Source organism: Camelus ferus, chromosome 11 (genome assembly GCF_009834535.1).
Source record: "Camelus ferus isolate YT-003-E chromosome 11, BCGSAC_Cfer_1.0, whole genome shotgun sequence".
NCBI classification, from domain to species: Eukaryota; Metazoa; Chordata; class Mammalia; order Artiodactyla; family Camelidae; genus Camelus; species Camelus ferus.
Genome location: NC_045706.1, coordinates 7,388,354 through 7,404,178, shown reverse-complemented (window position 1 = coordinate 7,404,178; position 15,825 = coordinate 7,388,354).

Sequence of the window (15,825 nt, the reverse complement as noted above, 5' to 3'; positions counted from 1 at the left end):
AAGGCTCAGAAACAAAACAATATAGGGAAAGACCAAAGGCCACTCCCATACCTTCAGCTTGCACTAGTGCCAACGAGCTCAAGTTCATGGTGGGCACACCCTTGGGTCAGCGCAGTGAGAACAGAGTAAAGAGGTGAACACAGCTGTGTCAGGCTCCTCTTCTCGTACGTGCGAGATACTCAGGGAATACTGAGGCCTAGGAGACCGAGCTTCTGCTTCTGCCATCTGCTGCCTCTAAGACCTTGAGCCCCTCTCTGCCCTCCAGTTTGCCCATTTGGAGAGGAGAGGGACCTCAAAACGTGCGGCTCTGGCATCTTATAAAGCTGTGGGTTCAAGAGGCATTGCTGTTGGAAGTGCATCTTAAAAGGCTTGAGGGATGGGAATCACAGTTCCAGGAACTGGCCCAGTGATTTTAAAGTGGGGACAGCAGACCACTTAGGGAGGAAGGAGACAGGCCACAAGCACCACCCATTACGAGCCCTAGCTCAACAGCAGCAAACTTGCTCTTGGTCATTTTACCATAGGAGCACCAAGATCAGAGCATTTGGGGTCTTCCAAGAGCCTCCTGTCAGAATGCAACACCTGTTTTGGTTGTCAGAGACCTCCCGTATCAGCTAATGCTTTAATTTTCAGTTAACACTTTAGCAGAGACCGAGATGAAGTTTAATTCAACTACACCTTATTCTCAAATTTGAGGCTGTTTCTAAGGTTACAGCATGAGGCATGGGGCTGCTGAAGTCAGAGTTCCTATGCTGGGAAGGGCGGAATTGATTGCAAGAAGGCTCCCAATTCAGCCCTTGCACAGGCTTTCAAATTTGTTTCGGGGGACCTGGCTTCAGATCTCTGCCACTGGCAATGACCTGCCTCCAGCCCTGTGACTTTGCCGAATTTAGACTGCTTGGTAACCTAAAGTGCATTTCAATTTCATAAATTTAAAAATACTCTGGTTAGACAGATCCCTTCTGCAGTAATGCATCCATTAAGTGCACTTTAAGCCAATTTTGGGATGCTAATCCATCACAAATCAACGTGAAATTTAGGTTCTTGTGAAAATTTCCTACACCCAATCCAAAACCTCAACCGGATCTAGGATAATAACAGATTCCTTAAAGCTGCAGACTTCAGCTCTGTATAGAAGCTTGAGTGAAGAAAGCAATGGGGCCAGTTTTAAACAAACATCAGAACTCGTATATTTACATAAGAACTGTCTATTCTAACAGTGTCTTCCAGGGGGTCAGTTCGCTTATTCCAAAGATGTTGCCACAGACAGAAGGTTTTAGAACTCTATTTTGGAATTCCCTCCCTCCAGAGAAGTCTGAGGGACCATAAGCCTTTTGAGGGCAGGAACAGGGTCGTGTAATTCTCTGTTTTCCCAGCCTCTAGCTCTGAGCCTGGCACAGCGAATGTGCCTAGTAAATGTCCACTGAAAGACTCATTTAGAATCTCTTGGCTTGATTCGTGACTCGTCCACCAGACTGTTTTCTAAAATCAGATGCCTTCCCTGCCAGTGAAGGCTGGGGATTCTGAAAGCACAGATGAAAACCTCTGGAGGAAAATCAGATGGGGACTCTAAGTGGTTTCAACGATGACAGCATCGTTTAGTGATGACAGCATCTTCTGAGTGGTACACCTCTTTATCCTGCGGTGTCTGAGGCCAGGAGTCAGTGAATGGCCAGTAATTGGGGATACAAAGAACTTACAGGTGATGAAAGAGACATAATGTCATTGTTATCACCGCCTAAGACTCTGTTGCTACCCATTGTTGAAGCGCAGTGCCTATTAACTAGACAGTTTTTAGCTGCATAATAGACATTTCACCAGTGAGATACAGTTTACAGCCATTAGCACTTTCACTTACTTGTTTCTGTCATAAGATCTACAACCCACCCAAGAGTAAAGACGAGCTGTTGACTTGGTGCACTTAGAGCAGCCCTGCCTGCCCTCGCTGTGAAATACCTGAGCCTTCTAAATGAATTTCATTTTCCTGGACTCAGACCTGCTTCAACCCTCATAACCCCTGGGTCTCTAAATGTTCCCACCACACAGCTGGCCCAGTGCCTGAGGCAGAAACCTCAGTGTCATCCTGAGCTTTTGATTCTTCTACCCCTAGCTCCAATTAGCCATATTCTTCTCCAAGCCTGCTGAGTTCAGAAGCCTAGGGAGTTTTTTAAATGCAGATTCCTGGGCGTCAGTGCCAGAGATTCCATTTCAGTGGGTTGGGGTGAGGCCCAGAAGGAGAGTTAACTTGAGAAATGCCACCTCCTTAGAGAAGTTTCTTTGATGACATTAGAATTCCATGTGAGTGTGGCCCCTTCCCCTCCCCAGGCTTCACATCCCTGCCCAAGACATGAGGGTGGAACTGGATTACCTCTTTGGACTGTGCCCTCTCCAAAGTGTCATTAGAATCTTTATTACCCATCATGAAAAGTGACAGAAGGTGATTGGCTCACTCTTTGTATCAGTCTTCTATAGCTGCATAACAAATGACCCCAGACCCAGTGGGTTGAAACAGCACCTAGTAACTGCCTCAAGGTTCTATGGGTCAGAAGTCTGGTGGGTTCACTGCTCGAGGTCTTATGAGAATAAAATCAAAGGGTCAGCAGGGCTGGGCTTTTATCTGCAGGTCTTAGGGGAGAAAGTGCTTCCAAGCCTGTTCAGGTTGTCTGTAGGATTCATTTCTTTGTAGTTATCGGGGTCCCCACTTCCTTGCTGGGTGTTGGCTTGAGTTTTCTTTCTACTTTCAGAGACACCAGCACTTCTCTGCATGTGGCCTCCTCCACCCACTAGACAGCAACAGCATTTCAAGTCCTCCTTGCTTTTAGAACCCCACTGCTTTCTCTTCTGCCTGCTTTTCAGGGCTCCTGTGATTACATTGAGCCCATCAAGGAGAGTCCAGGGTGTTAATAATGCAGGCTAATCTCCTTATCTTAAGGTTGACTGGTTAGTAACCTTAACTACATCTGCAAGGTCCCTTTTGCTGTGTAACCTACACATTCAGAGGCATGACACTGGGGCAAAGGTGACAGGGTCATTTAAAATTCAGCCTATCACACATCAGCAAACATTTCCTGGGTGGTCCAGGGATGCCATGCCCAAGCCACCAGGACTGCAGCCCTGCCCTTTAGAGGTTCTCGATCTAACAGGACACAGATGGGAAGAACCAAGTGCCCTGCCTGTGCCAGGGCTGGGGCAAGGGCCTGGCTGGGGTTAGGTTTCTCATGCACTCAGTTAGAGGCTGGCCTACAACCCCTAGTCATCCAGACCGCTTTCAGATTTTGCTTTATCTGGAATTTCCTGCACAGTGACTCACTTACCATGTTTTTTCAATAAACTCACACAGAAGCAATTTACAGACTGAAATGCATACAGATGAGGTTGTAAGGTGGCTGGGAGGCGCTTCCATAATTGGGTGTGGGAAGAGTGGGGTGCAGACAAGTGACACTGGCCACAGCTGCTGATGGTTGGAGCTGCAGGGTAGGATGTCCAGACCATCTCTATTTCTGGTCTATATTTGGAAGTGTACACAGTAAGAAGAGTTTGAAAAATGTATTTATAAAAGATGATTTATTTCATCATAGATGGGAAAACCACTATCATTTACTATAAAAAAAATTGTCCAAAAGTAAATATAATTAAAAGAAAACAAAGGGGCTAAATTCCAGCCCGGTGCTGATGGGTTATTTCTCCCTGTTGGGAAAATTAGCCGGTGTCAGAGTTTAAGGGCAGAACCCAGCGGGCTTCTCACTGGGACAGTGTTTAAGACGACTTCACAGTTTTCCTTAAATCCTTCTGATAGCTTCCCCAGGAAGCAGCTTCATTGTACTTAATGCCCGGCCCGTGAATCCCAAAAAGGCCCCTGTGGTCCCAACAAGCTCTGAGGCCCCTCCAGACCCTGCAGTGTCCCAGTCTGTGACTGGTGTGCCGTATGGGAGTCTGGGGCAGAGACGGGATGTGGTTGGGGAGGGGTCGAAGGGTGGAGGGGAACAGCCCAGGCCTCCAGGAGAGTCCCATTAGGTGAGGAAGGCTTGGGTTCCAATTCTGCCCCGCCTCTTATCTTGGCACCTGACCATCTTCTCTAAATCCCACTCCCACCCCCTCCCCCACCCCCCTCCCCCACCCAGACTCAAGATGCAAAGCGCTGCTCACAATCCAACCCTTGGCTCCAAGTTGACCCTGGAGAAGATTCTGGGGACCTCCACACCTCAACTGAGTGTCTAATGAAGGCCTTTCTCCTCCTGTCCCCGGGTCTCAGAAGAGACTGCAGGTAGCTTTGCTATCTCCTAAGTCTCAGGCATCCTGTACATCTCAGGAGTCTGTGATGAGAGGTACTCAGCCGAGGCACAGCTAGGGGGCCGAAACCCATGTGAATCAGTGGAACTTGAAGGAGACTGGTTTCATGGCTGGTCCCTCAATCCAGAATTGAACTGTGGGCCCTTGTGGTCAACCAGGAGGTAGGCCTCCTGACCTCAGGGCACCTCTCAGAGGCCTGATCTCCAACCTACACCAGCATCCCAAGGACACGGGCAGAGCAAGGAGATGGGCCAACTGCCTGGCTGTACTGAGGCCACAGGGAAGGGGAGGGGAGAGAAAAAGAGCAGTCTTCTCCAGGAACACAAGGTGCTCGCCCAGCCTCCCTGCTGCACAGAGACAAGGGAAGAGGATGCTAATGCCAGGCGCTGAGCTGGGGGACCTGGCACATTCCCTTTGGCCGAGACACTATTGAAGGGGACCAGAGGTGGACAATGGGGAATGGTGGGGACTGGGGCACTGTGGAGCACACACACCCATCCAAGGAGGCAGCTGGGTCTCAGCTCCTGCTAGCTGGGGCATAGGGAACCAGAAACCTGAGTTTTATTGTGAAATAGCCCAGTTTAAAAAATAATCTTCGATTGGCAATTGAATCAGAGGAAAAACTGTACAACACAGTGGGAACCAACTCAGCCAGATTACACAAGGGATGTCCATAGGATATAAATTTTATAGCTCTGTACCAACGGCTCCTTCAGCAATCTGTTCCTATGAGGGTTTGAGTGGGACTAAGAGAATATTGTGCCATTTTACAAGTGGGAAAACTGAGGCTCCGGTAGCTTTGCAAGTGGCTTTGCAAATGGCAGAGCAGGAGATGGGATGGGACCCATTACCCGTTGAATCAGTGCTCTGTTCAGGGTACCCCCCCATCCCAGAAATGGGTCAGCTATCACCCGAGAGTCCCACCCTAGCAGGTTAGCACTGAGAAGGATGGAGCATGCAGTCAAGGGTCTCCTCCAGGAACCTAAGGGGCCACCAGTCACCTCACTCCTAATTTGCATACTTACGTACACACAGCACATGCCAACAAGGACTGTGAGCATTTTCAGATGACAATGATTATCAGGTTAGGCTGTCATTTCTTGTTTACTCCCTCTATTGCCTGGCTGGGCCAGCCTGTATCATGGTAGGTACAATGTATCTGGCCTCTGACAGGCCCACAGATGGGAGCACTCTCAGAGGGAGGAGTCTGAGACCCAAGAAGTGAGAAGGACATCTTCTAGACCCAGATACCCCTGGGTTCTGTAGCACATGCAGGCCTGCTGTCCTCCTTTCCAGAGTTGGGAGGACCACTGTCTTTATGCCAAGAAGAGAGAGGATCTATTTTTCTGAGTCCTGGTTTTTGCCTGCCTCCCACAGGTGCCCACCATGGGGGCTACATTGGACATGAAGCCTCGGGTTGCCCTCCCCATCCATGATCTCCCCGCAAGGCTGGGCCTCTGTGAGTCCTGGATGTCCTGCTGTGGGGCTCCCCTGACACCAGCCTCACACAGGGATCCTTCCTGCCTCCAGGGGCCTGGGACCCAGAAGTCCATCCCTTGGATATTCGCCTCTAAAGGAGCGAGTAGTGCTTCTCCCCTTCAGGAACCACGATGCAGACATTTGCACAATGCATCTTGTCAACCAAACTGAGCCATCCCGTTTCCGGCCGTGATCAGGACCGTGCTAGTCCGTTAGGGTCCTTGTAAAAACAATTATTTCCTCTTTCAATTCAGCCCGAGAGCTGAGCCGATATTTGGAGAGTCAAGGAATCAAATATTCATAGAAACGACTGCATAATTCTTATTTGGAATATTAATTATGTGAAGGGAACAACAGAACTGGGTTTTTTTTTTTCCATGAAGTTCCAAGAAAGAAGCTGTCCCCAATCTCAGCTAAAAGCCTAACACAAATAAACAAAGTCCCACATGCAGCTGACTGACCTCAGTGGGGACCTGTCCCAGGCAGAGGCCACAGTAACAGCACTAAAAAAAAACCATCATGCCTGGAGTACCTCTAGGGCGTCACAATTTATGCATCTTTTTTATTTGTCCAGTCCTTTGGGCCCCTGTCCTGTACCTGTCTCTCAAAGATCCATATGGGACATATTAATGCACCATTTTATAAAGAAGTGGTGGATCCAGGAAGAGAAAGGGTTTTGCCCAAGGGCCCAGGTAAGACATCTTTCTATAGTGGAAGGACTCAATCCAAGACCAGTGCCTTCTCTACTAAACCTTCTTCCCTCAGCAGAAAATCTCCACCTCATCACGGCCCTGGGGGGAGTGCATTATTCCACCCACTTTATAGGTAAGGTAACTGCCGCTGAGTGAGCTTCTCCTTGCAAGGGCCCCTTCCCAAATCCCCTGTAACGTTCCCCCACCCATCCTTTCACCCAAGGAGGCTCCGGGCACCCTGGGATCCTGACCCTTTTTTTTTTTTTTTTTCCTGGATGGGGTACCCATGAGGGTGATGGCATTCAAGGATGTTTTTCAGTCCTGTTGCTTTCCAGCCCGGTATTTAAAAAATATCAACACGCCAGAACCACGGAACACAAGGTTTTCTGCACCTTGGCTGATTTCCTGCTGACTCAGCCTGGCTGGGAAAGAGCCAGTTGTGGTAACTTTGCTGGCCGTGTGTGAGAAATATTTATTGTTGAATAGTCCTCTGTTTCATAAAAGGTGCTCAGGCCTTGCTACGGGGCAGAGAAGCTCCCACAAGCGTGGCTGTCCTTCCCAAGCCTGTCACTGCCGTGCGGGGTGACTCTCTTGTTCTAGCTGGGCTTTTGTCTTCTCTCTGCAGAGGCCGGGTGCAGCCACGATTTACAGAAACCAGAGCAGAACTTCCGTTTCCTATTTTCACCTTAATATGGTTTCCTCACTGAACCCGGCAAATGATTTAACCCCCCCCACCTCCGTTTACCCATCTGCAGAATGGCTAGAATAAAATGCAAGTATTGATTGATTTGTAAAGAGCTGGCTTCTGATTCATCTACAGATAACCTCCCTGTTCAGGGCCAGGGGCTCCTCCTGGAGGCTGAACCGTGGCTCTATGTTGACTTGAAAAGAGCCTTTGAAAAGCCAGACTGCAACAGAGAAAACAGCAAAGGACTTCAGGGCACACGGAAACTACCTCTCCTGTTCAACAATGCAGGAGGTTTGATGACGTTTATGTGAGTAGCTCCTGTCTGCAGAGGAGGGGCTGAGACAGCCAGTTTCAGAAGGAAGCCCTTTACAATATACTGAATTCCAAATCCCAAAGACCAAAGACCAGGGGGGGTTAATCGTGTTTCGATTACCTCAACAGTTGTAAAGAAGGATATCGATGTAATGTGCCCTGGCTGTCCCCTGTGTTAAAAGTGTGCCTCCACGTGCCATAATCAGCACCATGATTTTTGTCCCTCACCCATTCCTGGCCTGCCCAGGCATTGGGTGCATTCAGACTGGGAATTGACCACCTGCTTCAGCACTTCAGTGGCTGAGGTGACACGTGGTGCTTTTTTAATCTGTCGGTCTCCCTTTGTTCTTTCGGGACTGGCTGGTTTCCCTGTCTCCTTAAGCAGCGCCTAGCAGGGGTCTGTGGATGGGCAGCAGCGGAGAGGCGGCACTCAGCGTGGAGACAGCTCAGGGAGGTGGGCAAGGTGGCTGTGCTCCGTGGATTGATGGCTTTTTAGCCCAGACCGCTCTCCCAAGCCCTGGAATCTTATGTGCCATGGCTGGGGCAGAGACACCACCGGGTTCATCTTCCCGCAGAGCTGCCCCAGCCGCCCTGATCCCATCTCGGGGAATGGCAGTCACCCAAGTGAGGAGGCTGGAACTTGCCCTGAACTGCACCCTTCTCTCTGACTTCCAACTGGTCTCTTGGTTCTCTTTGACGACTCAAGGCCCTGTCCCCTTCTCTCATCCCAAAGCCATGGCCCAAACTTGGGCCTCCAGCCCCCTTGCCCAGATCCACGCAATAGACTCCAGGCATGCCCGCCAATCGGTTACAGCTAGAGCTCTCCAGGGCAGCCCACTGTCCCTTCCTCGCCACCTCCCAGCCCCCAGCCCCCACCTGACTGCAGGGACCCTGATCAGCTCACGGTCTCCCAGACACTCTTCTCCTGTCCCTGGGCCCTCCAGCCTGTTGCTCCTTCCTCCCCAGAGGCTCTCCCTACCCCCACCCTACGCATGCCTCCCCTCCCTTCCCCAGCCCTCCCTGCAGTTTCACAGGACCACACGGCGAGTTCTGGCCAGGGGACTGCCAGCAAGATGACACGTGTCATTTCTGGCTGCAGCACAGAAGAGCAGGTGGGCGCTCTCCACGTGGGGCCTGGTGAGATGGTGGAACCACTGCCCCCCTCCCCAGGCCAAAGCAGCCTCAATCACCGAGTCACTGCAGGATGGACACCTCATGTCCAGTCTCTCAGCATCCATGGCCTGCGTGTGAACAAGAAGCAAATCGTGTGTGAGATGCGAGTGTTGCGGTGACTGTAGCAGAGGCCTCGCCCACCTAGACTGACGGCCTGGGGAACTCCCTTCCCTCTTCCATACACTCAAGAGTCCCACCCTCCGGAAGCCCCTGACCCAGGTCCCCAGTAAAACTCAGGTCCCCAACCTATGCTTCTACCGTGTCCTGTGATTTACCTAAAGGGAGGGACTCAGTCATCACCACCATCGTGGTCACCATCACCGTCACCATCATCCTCATCTATCATTTCCTGACTGCTATCTAAATGCTTCGCACACGCTACATCTCATCTGATCCTAATTATCGGGCATATACTGTTTCTTCTGCCCATTTTGCAGATCAGGAAACTGAGGCTCAGAGAGGTTATGTGGCTTGTTTAGTTGCCTAGGTGCCAAGGGATGGTCCATCCAAGCCCATAGCTGATGTCCTTCCGCACCGCCCGACCCCTTCCTTATCCACTTCCCTGTTCCTGGTACTTGGCACTGGTTCTAGCGCACAGTGGGTTCTAGCACACAGTGGTGCTAGCGTGACATTTGCTGAATGATATATGAATGATGCTTGCTTTCTGGCCTTCCTTTTACGTAGTAGACCCTGGGGGAGAGGAGGGGCTGCCCACTGGACACTGGGACAAGTGGCAAGTTATGCCCAGAGAGATCCCCATCGTGCCTGCTCCCTCCAGACGTTTTCTCTCAACTCAATTTGCAGAAGACTTTTGTGTGTGATGGAGCTTGGTATTTTGTTTTGTTTTTGAAAGGAAACTGTGAATGACTGGGATGAATAAAATCTTCATCATCTGCTTCTGCTTGGACACTGGGACTCAAAGTCTTCAGCCTCTCCAGTCTTAGAATAGCCCCCTGCCTCCCATCCCAAAACTTGCATAGCTCTCCCCTGTGTGCAAAGTACTTTCCAAGTGTCTTATTTGATTCTGAGATACAGAATTATTATCCCCATTTCTTAGATAATAACACTAGGCAGAGATGTGAGACAATTACCGCTACTCGCCGCCTCCTGAGGATACATGGCTTGAGCCCAGGTCCTCTGGCATCAGAGACCGTGTGATCTCCCAGCCCCACGCTGCCCTGCTCTGTTGGGCAGAGGAGCGTGCTGGGCTGGGCCTGAGCCTGCTGGGCCTGAGCAGTGGGAAGAGGGTAAAGGCAGGAGCTTGCAGGCAGCTCTGGTAGCCTGTCTCTGGTGTCACATTTAGCACAAGGGAGCCATTATACTGACTGTCTTCCTTCCTGGGCAGAAAGAAAATCTAATCCAAGGGAACAAGTGAGAAAACTCTTTGGAAGTCCCCAGGGGAGGTCAGTTCCAGGAGGGGGCGTGGATGCAGGGAGGAGACTGCCAGGTGAACAGGCAGTTCGGATGCGGTCCTTTAATGGTTGGCTGTGTGAAGCCAGGCTCTGGGGAGAAAGAGAGAGAGACTTAGCGCTGTCCACCCAGCAGGGGCGTGTTAGAGCGACCGTGCTTAGCTGACCAGTCGCTTGGCGTCCAGGAATCAGCTGAAGGTCATCGTTTGCCTTTTCCACCAGCCTGGCCTGATTTGAGACCCACTGAGACAGCCAGTTGGGTTTGAATTCATTCCTCGTGATTGGCTCATGGCCTCTCCTGGGGATGAGAAAATCCACAGCCAAAGTCCACCAAAAGAGACAGAAGAAAAGAGGGTCCTTCCTCTTCCTTGGGACAGTGTGATGTCCCGAGTGGCCACAGCTCTTTGCCTCCAGGCTGAGGACAAAGCCATTGTTCAGGATTGGGTGGAGCCAATGGAATTGGGAAAAATGAAGTCAGAGCCTTGACATCCTGTCTAGCGTGTGCCCTGCCCTGGACTTCTGGTTCAGTGAGATGACAAACGTCCTTATAGTTGAAACCAGTTTGAATTGAGGCCTCTTATTCCTTAGAGCAAAATCATCCTAAATTGAGGCACCAGGAGTCTGGGCCTTGTCCTGAGGCAACGGAGAACAGATGGACAATGTGCTGGTGGATAGATGGGTGATGGGTGGATGAATGAGGGGATGGATGTGTGAACAGATGGACAGACAGCCACCACCCGGTCAAAAAGCACAAGACTGTCCTAAAGGAGACAGGCTCTTCCAAAAGGGACTTCAGGAGTCAGGAGCAGGAAGGACTGGCATCCGGCAGGGGCTGGAGGCCCCCAGTCCGTGCCACCCCTCACCTGGCAAAGAACTTTTACCAGGTGTGGGAAGCCACCCATGGAGCAGTTCACCCATCCTGCCACTAGGAATGTGCCATGTCTAGAACGACATCAGACATCCAATGTGATAGGCACCCACCAGAGGCAAGATGCCCATCACCTCTCTGCCCACGGAGGCAGCACTGTGCCTGACTTGCCAGCACGCGGCCCTTGGAGAGCATCTTTTACTGCAAACCACGTGATCACAGCCATCACCTCTTAATTTCCTTAAACAATAAACAAAGGGAGAAATCTCAGACCAGAAGCCCAGGGAATGCCATTGTGGGGTCTTCGGAGAGCAGAATGGATCAAGTTAGGACATTTGGTCTGTATGTGCTGCTCGGATGAGCCACACAGCCTGAGGCCACTTCCTGTATCCTAAGTGTGCACTAAATGCTTGGCAAATGGACCACGGGATGCTCAGGGCATTCACCGGACGTTTGTGTGGAGTTAACCCAACCTCTCTTGGGAGTCTCTGCTGGGGAAGGCATGTGGATTCACACACCCTGAGGTTTACATCATGGCTCTGACACTTCCTGGCCAGGTGACCACAAGGCAGTCACCTTACTTCTCTGCACCTCAGTTTCTGCAAACCCTTTTTGGTAAGAGTTAGAACCTCTCCGGCTAGAGGAGAAGGGTGTGGGTCTTTGGAGGAACTAAAAGCCAGGAATTCAGGAGCGGTGGAGGGCAGGGGAACGTGAGGGGAAGAGCAGGGCTGGAGGAGGGGGACTCGCTGGTTTATAATTAGAAATGAACATTTTCCCATTTTTAGCCTCCTAAAATTTTATTCTTCCATAAATTAACTATTACACCTTTGAATTCAGCTTAAATAGATTGTTTTAAAAGTGCTTCGCATGTTGGCCCAGCTAACGTGCAGCCTCCTGAATCTGTGTTATCACAGTCTGAATACAGGAGGGGTCCAATGGATTCCTGAGGCTTCCTGCGATTTCTCCAGCACCATCGTGTTCGCCTGGCCATAGAAACAGGCTGGCCATTTACCTCCAACTTCAAACCTTTAAGGCTTATAGGTCTCTAGTCTCCTTTCTGTAATGGGCTGTGTGGTAATTTTTCCATCAGCTTTCAAAATCCCACAGCATCTCCAAGACAGCAGCTTATGTGGCCAGCGTTCTAGATTACAGATGAACCCAAGGTATAGGACTTCCACACCCTCACGGATGGTAAAGCCTGGAAGTACAGAAATTACACTGGTTCCAGTAGGAACAGAATCTTTGTATTCAAGAAGCCAATGCCAAAGATGCCTTTGTTCTAGAACATTCTTTACATTTCTCCCTCTGACCTGATTGCCCTATAGTTTCCCTCACCCTGTTGTCTGTAAATGGTGGTCTGAGATCGCTGTCCCTGTTAGCATATGAAAAATCTTCCTGTTCCATTGACTGCCATTATTCGTGCGTGACTCCCCTCCCACCATAATTCAAGCAGAATTAAGAGCGGAACATGATGTGAACACAGAACGTGAGGTAGCAGTGGGTAGGACCCAACAATCAACCTTTGTTCTGTGTGCCGCTGCCCCCCACCCCCACCACACACACAGCCTGCACCCTGCGGAGGGCCCTGCAAGAGCTGGACAGGATGTCAGGGACCTTGCCAAGCGGGCAGGACACCAGCCCTTGTGACAGCAGGGACACTGAGACAGACGCCAGCCCTGGGGTTGCGCCTGCACCACAGAGGGGAGGGAAGATGCCACCAACTGCTCCCGAGGTGCTCCTGGGAGGATGCCAGGTCTGTGGGCTCGGGGGGAACTTCTAGAATGTTCCACTACCAGATGCTTAAGGGTCTCATATCCCATCTCAAGCTCCAGAAAGTCTGGTCGGAAGGCTCAGGGCAAGGCAGCGACTAGCGTTCCTGATAATGTAAGCATCACTCACCATCCCACCAAGTAGGGTTTTCTGGGACTACTCCCAGCACCCTGGAAGGCGACATGGAGATGGATGGTCAGAAAAAGCCATATAGATTTCTGTGCCTTTGAAAAGACTATATGTTAGGGATGCAGGCAGGGGCTTCTGATGAAGATGGAAATAGAATGTCCCCCTCTGGTTTTGAAAGTACCAGAAATGAATAGCCTCCTGAAGACAGAAGAATGCTCTGCTGGGCAATATTGATTATCTTTGGGGCCAGAAATTGTTTTGCAGTTGTTCCTGATTGAAAGGTTTTCTATTAATTCCTACTGGCAGGCAGAATAAGAAATATCGAGTACTTAATTGCCTTTGAAATAATTACACCCCCCAAATGTAATATCTTAACCAAAGCATCACGCAATCGATGTTTTGCTGAACTAGGAGGGTTTGGGAGGCGATGGAAGGTCAGTCCTGGATGGGGGAGGAGAGGGGGTTAGCACTAAGGCACTGGGCCACGGGGTTAATGCAGGTCACCTGCAGCTTGAGTCCTGGCTTCCATCTGCAAAGCTGATGGCTTGCATCAGGGCCCTAGAGACGCAGAAGTGGAGGCCCTTTGCTGGAGGCAACTAGGGGAGGGGTAAAGGAGAGAGCACTGAACTAAGAGTCAGAGACATGCGCTGGGCCCACCACCATCCTGACCCAACAACCTGCTCTGTGCGCCAGTCTTCCAGTTGGAATGGAGGAAATCATGTTAGCAGGAAGGTTGACATGTTGCAAAACACATGGCATCTTTTACATCCGTAGGGGTAGGGGGGAAGGGAGTCATGATCGCTCTCTGCAAAGTGAGCCGTCTCCATCCAGGCCTACATCAACCTAGCATGCTTCTGTCTGCTCTTCTGCAGAATGAGACCAACTGGGACCAACCCCAGGGGGTTTTGTGAAAATCCAGTGTGATAACTCACCAATATAGATGGAAGTGCTTTGTCATTTGTGAATTCATCCATTCATTTATTTTAAAAATATTTAGTTAGGGGGAAGGGTAGGGTGTGTGCTTAGCAAGCACAAGTTCCTGGATTTAATCCCCTGTACCTCCATTTAAAATAAAAAATAAAAAATAAATAAATAAATAAGCCTAATTACCTAACCCCCACCCAAAAAAAGTATTTATTTAGCCCCTGCTCTAGACCAGCACTGTCCTAGGTAGTAAGTGACAGCTGTGAATAAAGTAGACTAAATCCCTGTGATCAGGGAGATTAACTGTAGGGAGGCAGCAGGGGACAGATGCATAAGATTCGTAGCCTGCCAGTGACAGGTGTAAGGAGAAAACCAAATGGGTGTGGTGAGAAATAAGAGGCCAGGCAGAGACACTGGAGACAGCGAGTACAGACAATGTTCTTCAGGAGTTTAGCTGTGAAAGGAAGGAGCAGAACGAGGTGGCAGATGGAGGGGAAGTGGGGTCATGAGAGCGGTTTTGGTTTACAGGGAGAAGGAGAGCAGGTGGGGATGGTGATGGGGGTGAGCCCATGAGAACGGAAGCTCCGACGTGGGAGGAAGTGGGGGAAACTACTGCAGCAGTGTCTTTAGAGCAGGAGGGAGAAGATGGGATCTGGCGCCCGAGGGCTGGACACAGACGTGGTCGGTCCACAGGACCAGGGGAGAAGACCAAGTGCGAAGGCAAACAGGCAGGTAGGTGGGGGGCTTGTGGCCGTCTCTTAGGTTCCTCTAGTTCTCCCCTTGAAGCAGGTGCAAGGCCATCAGCAGAGAGAAGAGATGGGGTGGCAATCTGCCCCTTAGGCCGTGCACTGAGCACCTCCGTCGGCTTTCCTAAGAATAGACAGCTTGCTTTGCAGAGAGCCATCATGACTACCCTCCCACCTACCCCTAGGGATGTTAAAAGATACCATGTGTTTTGCAACAGCTCAACCTTCCTGCCAACATGATTTCCTCCATCCCAACTGGAAGACCAGAGCACAGAGCAGCAGAGCTGCACCCTTCTTCCTCCTTCTGGCAGAAATCCTGCTTGCATTGATAATTTGATTGCACATCACTTTCAGAGCATTGGGGTGGAATATTTTAGGTGACTGTTCTAATTGCCCTTAGCTCAGCCCCCTGAATACTAAAAAAAAACCCAAATAGTCATATGTTCCACCGAGAATTTGAAAAAAGAATAGAAAATGAAGTCGCATTTTAAAAAACTTATTCAATGTTATCCTAAAAACACCTTCCATTTGAAATTTTCCTTCAGCCTGCAGACTAGGAGTGGAGGCTCCGGGAGAAGGGCTGGGCTGAGACTGGGGGAGGAGGATGCCCAGGGGGTGGGTGTTTGGATTCTGAGAGCCCAGTTCAGGTGTCTCTTCAGATAACAGGCTTGGCTCTGATCCACACTTGATTAAAATCAACACCCTTTTGTAAAGATGTTTCAGGGCTGCAAGCTGAGGACTGCAGAGAAAATCTGTTTTCCACTCTGCTCAGCAGGGGCCATTTCAGAAGCAGCCCCCTGAAGCTGGTAGGAGAGGCTCAGGCTGGGAAGGAGGCCACGCCCTCCCTGGTCTCAGGCCCCAGGCTCAGTAGAGAAAGAGGCTGCGGGGGCAGGCACCTCTTCTGACAACCAGCACGGGTCAGGTGGGGTGGGGAGGATGTGAGGGTCCTTCAGCAGCCAGCCTGTGCCAGCATCTGTAAACAGGGGCCCGGGGCAAGGGTGTGGAGGTCTTTTGGGACACACCTGCCACAGAAGGCCCTGAAGGATAGGATGTGGGCAGGCACTGACCAAGGTCTGAACAAACACCTCCACCCACATGCAGCTAACAGCCTCGGCCCCTCTGGCCCTCAGCCTCCATGCAAAGTGTCCCCTGATGTCCCCCTACACTTTGTCCCTATTTTGGTCTCCTGGCACCGGTGGTCCCCCTCCTCCTGGAACTCCTCTCTCTCCCGCTCCATCTGGTTCATTTCCTCCCTCTCCGGCCATTCCCTGTCATTCTGCTCCTCCTCGAGCTGAGATGCTTTTTAAAAGATTTCTCCTGCAGTCCCTTCTCTACTCTCTGCCTG